The following is a 14,345-nucleotide window of genomic DNA, read 5'->3' as shown; positions in this document are numbered from 1 at the left end:
CGCTTTGGGTCCGTTAGTACCAATTAAGCATCAACGCCACAGCCTACCTGAGTATTGCTGCTGACCATGTCCATCCCTTTATGAGCACAGTGTCTCCATCTTCTGATGGCTACTTCCAGCAGGATAACACACCGTGTCATAAAGCTCGAATGGCCACCAGCCTTATCCAATAGAGCAGCTTTGGGATGTGGTGGAACGGGAGATTGACATCATGGATGTGCAGCCGACAAATCTGCAGCAACTGTGTGATGCTGTTATATCAATATGTAGCAAAATCTCTGAGGAATATTTCCAGTACCTTGTAGAATCTACGCCATGAAGGATTACGGCAGTTCTGAAGGCAAAAGGCGGTCCAACCTGGTACTAGTGAGGTGTACCTAATAAAGTGGCCGGTGAGTAATATATATTGTTATATATCGGTGACCAATATATAATTTATAATAACCAATAATATAATTTATTGTTATTATTATTCACTATATTTATTTAAAATTTACTTTGTTTACTACATGTTTTACAATAACTACATTTTATTTATTTACTCTACATGCGATTTTGCTTATGTAATTTATTACTTCTTTATTTTGTCTTTATTTTTCCTTATTCTTGTGTGTAATCTGTGTGCGTAACATTGTGTTAGGTGTGTGTGAATTCTGGTAATTATTAGTAAAGAAGTACACATGTCAGAATAAATTGCCCTAAAGGGATTAATAAAGTTCAAAAGGCTGCGCATGTGACTCAGTTTCTAATGCACGCATATTAAAATGAAGTATATTTTAGGATTTAATGATGCATCAACACTGTGGGTGCTGAACGTCATTTCTTGCACAGCGGAAAGAAAAAGTTTAGTTAATGCTTGACTTGATTCAAAAATGCAAAAAATGCTGGTGTCACTTCATCACTGTAAGGTTCAGCGGCTGACGCAAAGTTGATCTGATTAGGGTTAAAATATAAACCGGTAGGCAGAGTTGATCTTGTAAAATGCTGTAAAATGATCACTAGTCATGTGACTAGAACAAACATGGAACAAAAACACAATCCACAATATTCGTAAAGCAAATATATACAAAATGGTCTGTTTTATGATTTAATATGTCTGTGCGCAATCTAATACAGAAAATGTTTAGTTTTTAAAGGTTAAACGTTGTTGGAAGAAAGATGAAGGTCCCATAATGCAACTCAAAATGAGGGAAAAATAAAACATGAGTCACAAAATATGGAAATCTGCTAATTTACAGATATAATTTATAATGTACTTATTTTTGTCTGTGATTATTTATCACATATCGTATGGCTTTGTGCATTTATTTAAAAAAAAAAAAGTCCTTTATAGAAGGTGTTACCGTACCATATGTTAAAAGTATGCATAAAAACTACACACTCACCGGCCACTTTATTAGGTACAATTTACTAGAACCATGTTGGACCACTTTTGCCTTCAGAACTGCCTTAATCCTACATGACATTGATTTAACAAGCTACTGGAAATATTCCTCAGAGATTTTATTCCACATTGACATGATAACATCATTCTGTTGCTGCAGATTTTTCGGCTTGAGATCTGGATTGAAATCTGGGGACTGTGGCATTTGTGCCCACAGAACTGCCGCTCACTGGATATTTCCTCTTTTTCGGATCATTCTCTGTAAAACCTAGAATTGGTTGTGCGTGAAAATCCCAGTAGATCAGCAGTTTCTGAAATACTCAGAGCAGCCCGTCCGGCGCCAACAACCATGCCACGTTCAAAGTCACTACAATCCTCTTTCTTCCCCATTCTGGTGCTAACTTTGAACTGCAGCAGATCGTCTTGACCATGTCTACATGCCTAAATGCATTGAGCTGCTGCCCTGTGATTGGCTGATTAGAAATTTGTGTTAATAAGCAGTTAAACAACTGTACCTAATAAAGTGGCCAGTGAGTGTACAAACAGTTTCATTTGACAAAACAAGTTTAAGTCTTTATCCCTGCTTATAACATGCCTATAATTGTAATATTAACTCCATTTATTAGTTCATTCATTCATTTTCTTGTTGGCTTAGTCCCTTTATTAATCTAAGGTCGCCACAGCGGAATGAACCGCCAACTTATCCAGCAAGTTTTTTACGCAGCGGATGCCCTTGCAGCCGCAACCCATCTCTGGGAATCATCCACACACACTCATACACTACAGACAATTTAGCCTACCCAATTCACCTGTACCGCATGTCTTTGGACTGTGGGGCAACTGGAGCACCCGGAGGAAACCCAGACGAACGCAGGGAGACCATGCAAACTCCACACAAAACGCCAACTTAGCCGAGGCTCGAACTAGCGACCAAGCAACCTTCTTCCTGTAAGCCGAACGTGCTACCCACTGCGCTACTGCGTCGCCCCCCATTTATTAGTTATAAAATATAATTTTTTAAGAATTACTCTAAACCCAGCTGCTACTTTAGTCTTATTTTATTAAGCTAATAACAGTATGAATTGTGACTTTAAATAAAGTTACCAACTTTTTAACTCTCTTAAGCCTTAATTCTCCTTTTCAATGTTGAAAGTCTTTAATAAATGTTAAATCAGAGCAAAACAAATCAGAGCAGAACAAACTGGGTGTATGGCCATATTAAATGTGCTATATAAATACACAATACACAATACATTACATTACATTACATTGCAATTTAAAATAAAAGTTGCACACCCCAAAACAGTGCATATCATCCTCTTTATTTACTTGAGTTACCATTTAAAGTGAAGAAAACAAATCTTGTTTTCTGAGAAATGGGTCTATAATAAGTTAACACAGAAAAAACTTCTCATCTCATTTTACTGTTTAAGCAGTGTATCTTGATTTAAAGATATTTAGACGTCTGCATTTTCCATATCTAATAATACTATTAATGTTTGCTCTTTGTAAGCTTGTATAAAATAAATATGCATTTAGAAAAAACATGCAGAAACTCATTTGTTGGCTTAATAGTTCATATTTATTTTGCTTTGCAAAGCAACGGACAGCTTTAATGACAAATTAGTGTTGTCTTGACATCTAAAATCATTCAGAAAGGAATAAACACAATGGTCTAATGCAGTAAATGTCCTTAAACACTCTGAAGACACTTAACAAAATGTTCATCAATCGCAAAATACAGAAAACTGCTAATTTACGGGTGTCTTTTACAGTGTTGACAGCAGTAATGAAGCTTGAGGAAATCTCCAGTTACTGTAATCATATAGAAAAACATTGGCATTTCTGCTACAGTAATTATTATTAATGCTCAAACTAGAGATGAAATCTACTGTATGGATCTGCAGTTCAAACAGGAGGATCTCAGTGTTTCTGCTTCCTACTATCGCATGAAAACGCCTGTCTAATTTATTTACTATTAAACCAAAACCAAAAATAGGTTTATGAATGTACACAGTACAGATATAGGCCCACTCAACATTCTCAGAAGGAATGAGCAAACGTTTGTACAAAAATCTTACGAGAAACGTCATCGCATTTCACAATCGTCCAAAAGTCTAATCAAGCTTTTTGCATATGCATGTGTTTTTGACTTGAAACATTCAGAGAACACTGCAAAGTATCATTTTTATAATGTTTTGTTCACATGGCTTAAATGCGTCATCGTTTTCATACGTGTGATATAAAGCTAACGTGAAACAAAAGTTGCTGAGACTTTTATTTCAGTGTGCTGATGTACTTCCAACTGAAACGGAATATTAAGTAGGGGGCGGGGCTTTCTTTCTGCACATCATTCCCTCATAGTAAATTAACGGTAAAGGGGGCGTGGCTTAGAAGATTGTGGCTGAAGCGTCAAACTGACATCAACAAAAGGAGCCTCTTCAAATGCAAATTTGATCCGAATTTGACTCCGCATTTGTGTGTGGTTGAGCTCAAGCGCATCAAATGAAAAGCATCTTGAAGGGGGCGGGGCATGTCAGACACTAGAGAGCATCTGATTGGTCAGAAGATTTGATGAGAAACTAAATGAGATGATGTGAAAACTGTTGACCCATTTAGGCGGAAGTGACAATCTGCAAGATTTACATGTTTATAATGGTTTTATATCTTATAAATGCAAAATTTGTCATTGTTTTGTCCCACACTGGCTTATAGATATCTTTGAAGATATCTTTGATGATCTTTGACCTTCAATGTGGACATGTGCTGCATCCCGATTAATCTACTTATACTACCTTTCGTACAAAAAAGTACATACTTTTGAGTGTGTGAGTATTTTCTATTGGTTAACTATTTGGAATCATTCGAACATTTTAACCAAAGCCTTTCCACTTAAAGTTGCTATGAAATCTAAATTGAATGCCTAGTATTGCTTGTAATAAATAAGGTATCTGTTCATTATTTTGTAAAAATTAATTTGCCCTGAGAATTTTTTATCAAATTGTAATCGTCTCTCACCCCTTGAAATGACTTTTCTTAACTTTTGGTCACATAGTCTGTCCTTAGGGTGGAGCTATCAGTCCTTTAGGGCAGGGCTATTAGTCATATGGGGCGGGACTATTAGTCCTTTAGGGCAGGGCTATCAGTCCTTTGGAGCGGGACTATTAGTTCTTTAGGGCAGGGCTATTAGTCAAATGGGGCAGGACTTTCAGTCCTTGAGGGGCCGAGCTATAAGTCCTTTTAGGCGGGACTACTAGTCCTTTAGGGCGGAGCTATTAGTGCTTTGGGGCAGGCCTATTAGTCTTTTAGGGCGGAGCTATTAGTCCTTTTAGGCGGGACTACTAGTCTTTTAGGGCGGAGCTATTAGTCTTTTTAGGCGGGACTACTAGTCCTTTAGGGTGGAGCTATTAGTGCTTTGTGGCAGGGCTATTAGTCTTTTAGGGCGGAGCTATTAGTTCTTTAGGACGGGGCTACCAGTCCTTTTGGGCTGAGCTATTAGTCTTTTGGGGTGGGACTATCAGTCCTTTAGGGCAGAGCTATTAGTCCTTTGGGTGGAGCTATTAGTCATTTGGGGTGGGACTCTTAGTCCTTCAGGGTAGGGCTATTAGTCCTTTGGGCGGAACTATTAGTCCTTTAGAGCAGGGCTAATAGTGCTTTGGTGCGGGATTATTAACGTGTATCTCATTTCTGCTCTGACCTTATCCAATCATCAATCTTCTTTCATTTGACTTGCAACTCCCATCTTCCAATCATCCGATTGGTTTCCAAAGGACATAATCATGCACCACCCTACAGTTTGTTTTACTTTCAGAACAGCTTCAAATGGATGTACATCACGGTAGAGGACATGTTTGAGTTTGCTTTTTCTAATTACCTGATTTTTTACCTGATTTTATGCTTGTCGACTTTGGAAAACTCATTTTAGCATATATTGATTTATGACAGATTAATTCAATTTTTGAGCACTATTTAGGATGGATGATATGTGAGTTGTGACGCAGAAATGGCGTTTTCTTAACTGAAGACGTTCTTAAAAAAGAAGAAATCTTAAAACTCTTAAAACTAGAGCATTTTCAGAGGAAAGTGTTTCATCTTCCAGTCTCATTGTGAATCATTACTGAAAGAGATGTTCTGCAGTCAGAGCAGGGAAACAGAGGCTTTCTGAAGAAAAAATACACACAATATTAGACTTTAACACACAAACACACAGAGGTTTAATCTCGGAATCAGTCAGTCTCTCACCTCGTCTGTGAATTTGTGTTCAGCAGGTCCGTCTGGATCCAGAGAGACTAAAACAAACAAACAAACAAACAAACAAACAAACAAACAAACAAACAAATGAACAAATGAACAAACAAACACCCATACAGGATAGTTTGAATAAATAACATAAAGCCACCTGGTTATAATTGTTATTAAATTAATGTCACAATCCAAGAAAAATGCAATCACTAGAAATAGGCTTTGTTTTCTTCTGTTGTAGAATTTGCTGAAATATGCTGAACTTCGCTCATGTTTACAGCCTGTTGTTTATTGTGTTTTATTATAAGGTCATTGTTGTTGTGTGTTGTAATTGTTTTTATGTCTGTACTGGATCGTGTAAAGCACTTTGGTCAACTTTGGTGCTATACAAATAATGCTGTATTGTATTGTGTATATATTTATCTCAGATTATCTTACACTTTGGTCTGTAGTTGTCGAGGCTGTTTTTCTGCTGCACTGTCAGATGTTCTGCGAATCCACAGCTGTTTTCTTTCCCTCTCTTCAGTGTTGTTTTCTTCTGCGCAGGCTTGTCTTCCTCTCTCTCCATTGTTTGCTTTCTTGTCTTTTCTTCCTCTTCGGCTGCATCTTGTCCTCTCACTGTCATCTCTCACCGTTTTCTGATGATTTCACTCAAATGAAGTCTTATTCTGAGCTTCCAGAGAAGAGCTGTGGAGAATAGAAACATCAGAAATAAAAACAGAATTAACTCGAATCACATTTTTAAAAAAACCCTCTTCCTTTTAATTTTTTCTTTGCATCTATTAATGTTTGTGTCATACCAAAACCTGCTCTACAGTCTTTAATTGTTCAAGCAATGACAGATCTATTCTACACTCTCGAAAGATGCGCAAGCTGTCACTGGGGTGGTACCTTTTCATAAGACACATTTGCGCTTAAAGGGTCCATATTGGACCTAAAATTTTTAAGTGGAACACTTTTGTACTTTTTAGGTACTAATACCCTTGAGGTATTAATATGGACCCTTTATATGTGTACCTTTTGAAAAGGTACCACCCCAGTGACAGCTCTCGTACCTTCATTTCCAAGAGTGTAGTCATTCTATTATATGATGTTCTATTCCATTCTATTTTATTCTGTGCTGTTCTGTTCTGTTCTGTTCTGTTCTATTCTATTCTATTCTATTCTATTCTATTCCATCCTATGCTATTCTATTCATTTTTTTTTCTATTATATGCTGCTCTACTAATTTCTATGCTTTTCCATGCTGGTCTATTTTATTCTACTATGTTTTTGTCTATGGTTTTCTATTCTATTCCATTATATGCTGTTCTTATATGCTATTTTATTCTATTTTATTTTATGCTGTTCTATTTTTATGCTTTTCTCTTCTTTATTCCATACTGTTATATTCTGTTTTTTCTATTCTGCACTCTCAGAAATAAAGGTACGCGAGTTGTCACTAGGGTGGTACCTTTAGAAAAGGTACAAGTTTGTACCTAAAAGGTCCATATTAATACCTCATGGGTACATATTAGTAACTAAAAAGTGCAAAAGTGCTCCTTTTAAAATATTTAGGTGCCAGTATGTACCCGTGAGTTACCAATATGGACCCTTCAAGTACAAATGTGTACCTTTCGAAAAGGTACCACCCCAGTGACAGCTTCTGTACCTTTATTTCTGAGAGTGTGTTATTCTATTCTATTCTATTCTATTCTATTCTATTCTATTCTATTCTATTCTATTCTATTCTATTCTATTCTAGGCTGTTCTACTTTGTCATTTGCGTTCTATAAATTTCTATTTTTTCCATGCTGTTCTATTTTACTCTATTCTATGCTGTTCCCTTCTATTTCATGCTGTTCTACTCTATTATATTATGTGTTGTTCTATTTTATGCTGTTCTATTCTATTCAACTCTATTTTTTCTATGCTGTACTTTTTACTCTATTCTATTTTATGCTTTATGCTTATTATATGTTGTTCTATCTTGTTCCATGCCATTCAATTCCATGCTGTTCTACTATATGATGTTTCTTCTGTTTCTTGTCATTCTATTCTATGCTGTTCTATTGTATTTTACTCTATTCTATGCTGTTGTATTCTATTGTATGCTTTTTTATTCTATTCTATTCCATGCTGTTCTACACTATTCTATTCTATTTTATGCTGTTCTACTTTATTCTATTGTATGTTGTTCTATTCTAGTCTATGCTGTCCTGTTCTATTCTATTCTATTGTTCTATTCTGTTCTGTTCTGTTCTGTTCTATTCTATTCTATTCTATTCTATTATATTATATTATATTATATTATATTATATTATATTATATTATATTATATTATATTATATTCTATGCTGTTTTATTCTATTCTATTCTATTATATGCTGTTTTATTCTATTCTATTCTTTTCTGTTTTATTCTATTCTATGTTGTTTTACTCTAGTCTATGTTGTTCTGTTCTATACTGTTCTATTTTATTCTATGCTTTTTTATTCTGTTCTATGCTGTTCTATTCTATTCTATTCTATTCTATTCTATTCTATTCTATTCTATTCTATTCTATTCTATTCTATTCTATTCTATTCTATTCTATTCTATGCTGTTCTAGTGTTTTATGCTTTTATCTTCTCTATTTTATGCTGTTCTATCCTGTTCCATGCTGTCCTATTATATGCTGAGGAATCACGTTACTATATTTGCTCGTGTTCATGATCAAGATTTATAAACCAAACATTTAAGAGGACAATAAAAACAAACTATTTGATTTATCTTTTAACATAAGAAATTTGGATTTTTAAAAAGCAAAGAAATGTTAATGACATTAAATGATGAAAAAAAGATTCATATTCATGATAAGGTCAGATATATAACAGTCAATATTTGACAAAGTGCATCAAAACCATTAATCAAAGTTGTTCTAAAACCAAAGTGTGCATTGAAAAATAACAATATTAATTTTTACAATAACATACAGTTTTAATATTGGTTAATGCATTATTTATGTATTACATTTATAGGTATAATTTATAATTAATTACAATAGCAATATGTTTGAGTCACCTAAAATGCTGCGAAAATGCTTAAAACACTTAAGAATGCAAATGTATATAAATGAATGAGGAATATGGGATTTTTCTCTCATATATTTTAAAATCGAAACATCCTCCAATGAATGCACACTCTTCTCCTTTCACCAAATCTGATCATTTCTAAATCAGAGCTACGTGCTAAACATTTTCACACATGAATTTCTGTCCGCACACTCACCAGAATCCAGATCTGTTTATTTATTCCAGGTTTAATTCCTAATTCAGATTTGTGCATTGAAATCCTCAGAGACGTTTACTACAAACCGTAAAATCACTGCGAAGAAATATAGAATGAACGAGGAAACGATTGAGGAAATAGTTTAGACCTCTTCAGTGACGTGTGACTCTACTGGAGAGACTGGTTTAGCCCATGTTCATTCTTGTGAAAAGGACCTTGGCTGTGTTAATGTTTCACAATAGATGGTAAAGTTCAGTTGATCTCATTACAGTGTTTGGCCACTGGAAGAATAGAGACACGCAAGGCATTTCTGAAATTACACAAGGAGTAACTTCTCCTGCTTTCCTGGAGTAAATACAACTCAAGACTACTGGACTGAAATATAAGACCGCTGCTTTGTCTACACTCTAAACCAAAGAATGGGTTATTTTAACCCAATGTTGGGTCAAATATGAAGTGTAAAATGCAATCAGTTACTTCACTTAAAAATTGAGTAAACTCTTTACCTTAAAAGTGTCAAGTTGACTTTACTTTTAAAAACCAAGTACACCAACAAGCTGACTTTTCTTTAAAAAGTGAGTAAACTTGTTTCCTTAAAGAGACAAGTTCATTCATGCATGCAATTTCTTTTCGGCTTTTATTAATCAGTGGTCACCCAAGCGTAATGAGCCGCCAACTTATCCAGCACATGTTTTATGCAACGGATGCCCTTCCAGCCGCAACCCAACACTGGGAAACACTCACACACTCTTGCACACACTCACATACACTAGGGTTAATTTAGCTTACCAATATCACCTATATCGCATGTGTTTGGACTGTGGGGGAAACCGGAGCACCCAGAGGAAACCCACGTCAACACAGGGAGAAAATGCAAACTCCACACAGAAATGACAAATGACCCAGCCGGGGCTCGAACCAGCGATCTTCTTGCTGTGAGGCCACAATGTAACCCACTGAGCCACTGTGTTGCCCTTCTTTAGATTATTACAATATAAAATGGTTTAGAGTGGCAATAAACCCACTCTAAAAGTAATAATTTAAGTCATGTGAGATTTAATGTGAGACATGCTTTACAGTAGCAGCACCAAGTTTGGGATACTGCACATTAATTATCCAAATCTGCCAGAGAAAAGTTGACTTTACTTAAAAAAGTGATTAAAGGAGTTGCCTTAAAAACAAGTTGACTTAAAGTGAGTAAACATGTTGCCTAAAACGTGACAAGTTGACTTTACTTAAAGAAGGTGAGTGAACTGATTGCCTTAAAAGTTGACTACTTTTAAAAGTTAAATACACCAACAAGTTGACTTAATAAAATGAGTAAACTCGTTCCCTTAAAACACAAGTTGTGTTTTAAAAAACACAAAAAACAAAAGACTTTACTTTAAAAAGTGAGTAAACAAATTGCTTTAAAAAGCAAGTTGACTTTATTTAAAAAAAGTGAGTAAATTCTTTGCCTTAAAAGTTGACTTTACTTTTAAAACTTTGGTACAACAAACAAGTTGACTTTACTTAATAAAATGAGTAAACTCGTTCACTTAAAACACAAGTAAACTTTACTTTAAAAAGTGAGTAAACAAGTTGCCTTAAAAAACAAGTTGACTTTACTTAAAAAAGACAGTAAATCCATTGCCTTAAAAAATAAGTTGACTTTACTTAAAAATGTGAGTAAACTCGTTACTTTAAAAGTGATTAGCTGACTTTATAGTTAAAAAAGTGAGTAAACTCATTGCGTTAAAAGAGACAAGTTGACTTTAGTTTAACATCAAGTACACCAAGTTGACTTTACTTAAAAAAGTGAGTAAACTCATTGCCCTAAAACACAAGTTGACTTTACTTAAACTGAGTAAACCTGTTGCCTAAGACATGACAAGTTGACTTTACTGTACAAAGTGAGTAAACTCATTGCCTCAAAAATAGGTTGGCTTTACTTAAAAATGTGAGTAAACTCATTGGGTTAATAGCGACAAGTTGGCTTTACTTAAAAAAAGGAGTAAACTCATGGGCTTAAAAAAAAAGCTGACTTTAATGTAAAAAAGTAAGTAAACAAGTTACCTTATAAGTGGCAAGCTGACTTTACTTAAAGTGAGTAAACCAGTTGCCTAAAACATGACAAGTTGACTTTACTTTAAAAAACACAGTACACCAACAAGTTGACTTCACTGTAAAAAGTGAGTAAACTCGTTCCCTTAAAAAACAAGTTGACTTTACTAAAAAAGTGAGTAAATTCATTGCCTTAACACAAGTTGACTTTACTTAAAGTAAACAAGTTGCCTTAAAAGTGACAAGTTGACTTTACTTTTGAAAACCAAGAACACCAACAAGTTGATTTTACTTAAAGTGAGTAAATCTGTTGCCTAAAACATGACAAGTTGACTTTACTTAAAGAAGGTGAGTGAACTGATTGCCTTAAAAGTTGACTACTTTAAAAATTAAATACACCAACAAGTTGACTTAATAAAATGAGTTAACTCGTTCCCTCAAAACACAAGTTGTGTTTTAAAAAACACAAAAAACAAAAGACTTTACTTTAAAAAGTGAGTAAACAAGTTGCCTTAAAAAGCAAGTTGACTTTATTTTAAAAAGGTGAGTAAATTCATTGCCTTAAAAGTTGACTTTACTTTTAAAACTATGGTACAACAAACACGTTGACTTTACTTAATAAAATGAGTAAACTCGTTCACTTAAAACACAAGTTAACTTTACTTTAAAAAGTGAGTAAACAAGTTGCCTTAAAAAACAAGTTGACTTTATTTAAAAAAGACAGTAAATCCATTGCCTTAAAAAATAAGTTGACTTTACTTAAAAATGTGAGTAAACTCGTTACTTTAAAAGTGATTAGCTGACTTTATAGTTAAAAAAGTGAGTAAACTCATTGCTTTATAAGAGACAAGTTGACTTTAGTTTAACATCAAATACACCAAGTTGACTTTACTTAAAAAAGTGAGTAAACTCATTGCCCTAAAACACAAGTTGACTTTACTTAAACTGAGTAAACCTGTTGCCTAAGACATGACAAGTTGACTTTACTGTACAAAGTGAGTAAACTCATTGCCTCAAAAATAGGTTGGCTTTACTTAAAAATGTGAGTAAACTCATTGGGTTAAAAGCGACAAGTTGACTTTACTTCACTAATAAGTTGACTTCACTGTAAAAAGCGAGTAAAAAGTAGGAACAACAAACAAGTTGACTTTACTTAATAAAATGAGTAAACCCGTTCCCTTAAAAAACAAGTTGACTTCACTTTAAAAAGTGAGTAAACAAGCTGCTTTAAAAGTGACAAGTTGACTTTACTTTGAAAACCAAGTGCACCAACAAGTTGATTTTACTTAAAAAAAGGAGTAAACTCATGGGCTTAAAAAAATAAGCTGACTTTAATGTAAAAAAGTAAGTAAACAAGTTACCTTATAAGTGGCAAGCTGGCTTTACTTAAAGTGAGTAAACCAGTTGCCTAAAACATGACAAGTTGACTTTACTTTAAAAAACACAGTACACCAACAAGTTGACTTCACTTTAAAAAGTGAGTAAACTCGTTCCCTTAAAAAACAAGTTGACTTTACTAAAAAAGTGAGTAAATTCATTGCCTTAACACAAGTTGACTTTACTTAAAGTAAACAAGTTGCCTTAAAAGTGACAAGTTGACTTTACTTTTGAAAACCAAGAACACCAACAAGTTGATTTTACTTAAAGTGAGTAAATATGTTGCCTAAAACATGACAAGTTGACTTTACTTTAAGTACAAACCCACTGTAACTTGGTACTGTTAAGTTTGCTTACTTTTTATAATTATGCATATAATTATTTTAATTAAATTAAACTAGTACAGTCAAATTATGTTATAGAAAAATATTAAATACACATTTAAAAAAGAGGAAAAAGCACAAAAAAAAGGAAAATTTAGATAAAATTTTGTAGGTTGTAATAATTTTTTTTGCAATATTTTGCTTGAACATATTTAGAAATCAAAAGACAATATAATTAATCAAAATGGGCTGTACTCAATTATGCTGAGCACTGTACATGTAAAGTTTATATAGAAATCCATTGTGCTGCCCAAATGTCAATCATCATTGCCAAGTAAACAGCATACTGACACAGTAATTTAAAGGCAGTCATCCGTATATAGAGAATGGTTTACTAATAAATACAGTAATCTAAATAGCGACATCATGTGGTGAGTTTAAGAAATGACAGGCCAGGACTGGACCCACGTGACCACGAAGCAGCTGATAGAGCACCACTTGAGCTGATAGGGGATTTAAAAAACAACAAATACAAATTCGGATATTTAAATTGGGAAACTTGGTGCTGCTACTGTAAAGCATGTCTCACATATCTCACATGACTTAAATTATTACTTTTCAACATTTTGTTGTGATGCCAGAGAAGAACATTTTTAGGGTTTTCCACATTAAACCATTTTATATTGTAATAATCTAAAGAAGGGCAACACAGTGGCTCAGTGGGGAGCATTGTGGCCTCACAGCAAGAAGGTTGCTGGTTTGAGTCCTGGTTGGGTCACTGGAGTTTGCATGTTCTCCCCGTGTTGGTGTGGGTTTCCTCCGGGTGCTCTGGTTTCCCCCACATATCCAAACACATGCGCCATAGGGGAACTGATTAACTAAATTGGCCGTAGTGTGTGTCTGTGAATGAGTGTGTATTGGAGTTTCCCAGTACTGGGTTGCAGCTGGAAGAGCATCCGCTATGTAAAACATGTGCTGGATAAGTTGACGGTTCATTCAGCTGTGGCGACCCCTGATTAATAGAGTAACCTGAAGAAAAATGAACGAATAGTCTAAAGACTACACTGTATGTAAATTTAACCAATGGATTGATTTTCTGAAAGTACGTTGTATTTGCACATTTCTCTAGTATCGTGTTTATTAATTATTAAACTAACTAACTGTAACTGTAGGCTTAATCTCAGACATGTTTTGACTCAAAATGCAGCAAACACATCATTAAAACAATTACGAAAGTGGCAAATTCAACTCAAGTTGAGCTTTATTGTCATTCCGCATGTGTGAATGTCATGTTTTGCAGGACCACGGTGCTACATACCCTGCTGAAAAATCCAGCTTAAACCAGCCTAGGCTGGTTGGCTGGTTTTAGCTGGTTGACCAGGCTGGTTTTAGAGGGGTTTTGGCCATTTCCAGCCTGGTCTTAGCTGGTCAGGCTGGAAAATGACCAGCCAAATCCAGCTTGACCAGCCTGGTTTAAGCTGGATATAGCTGATTTTGGCTGGACTCCCAGCTTGGCTAGGCTGGTCTAACTGGTTTTAGCTGGTTATCTATTAATCCACAGTGGAATGAACCACCAAATTATCAAGCAAGTTTTTACACAGCGGATGCCCTTCCAGCCGCAACCCATCTCTGGGAAACATCCACACAAACACTATAGACAATTTAGCCTACCCAATTAACCTGTACCACATGTCTTTGGACTGTGGGGGAAACCGGAGCGCCCGGAG

General features: G+C 34.9%; 2 long non-coding RNA genes across 2 annotated transcripts in view; both read right to left on the bottom strand.

Annotated features, from left to right (window-relative positions):
• Positions 1–14,345, bottom strand: part of LOC147838686 (uncharacterized) — a 1,589,207-nt gene that overhangs the window by 1,016,124 nt on the left and 558,738 nt on the right. The gene's annotated exons all lie outside the window — the stretch shown is intronic.
• Positions 2,944–8,991, bottom strand: LOC147831714 (uncharacterized). Its single transcript, XR_015519819.1, has 5 exons — positions 8,876–8,991; positions 6,065–6,313; positions 5,627–5,673; positions 4,727–5,545; positions 2,944–4,545 (listed from the first exon to the last, which is right to left on the bottom strand). It is a non-coding gene; the product is annotated as an uncharacterized LOC147831714 (long non-coding RNA).

This window comes from Danio rerio, chromosome 21 (genome assembly GCF_052040795.2).
Source record: "Danio rerio strain M-AB ecotype USA chromosome 21, GRCz13ab, whole genome shotgun sequence".
In the NCBI taxonomy this organism is placed as follows: domain Eukaryota; kingdom Metazoa; phylum Chordata; class Actinopteri; order Cypriniformes; family Danionidae; genus Danio; species Danio rerio.
Note: the sequence above shows the minus strand (reverse complement) of the source record. Positions and strands in the feature narration are given on the sequence as shown.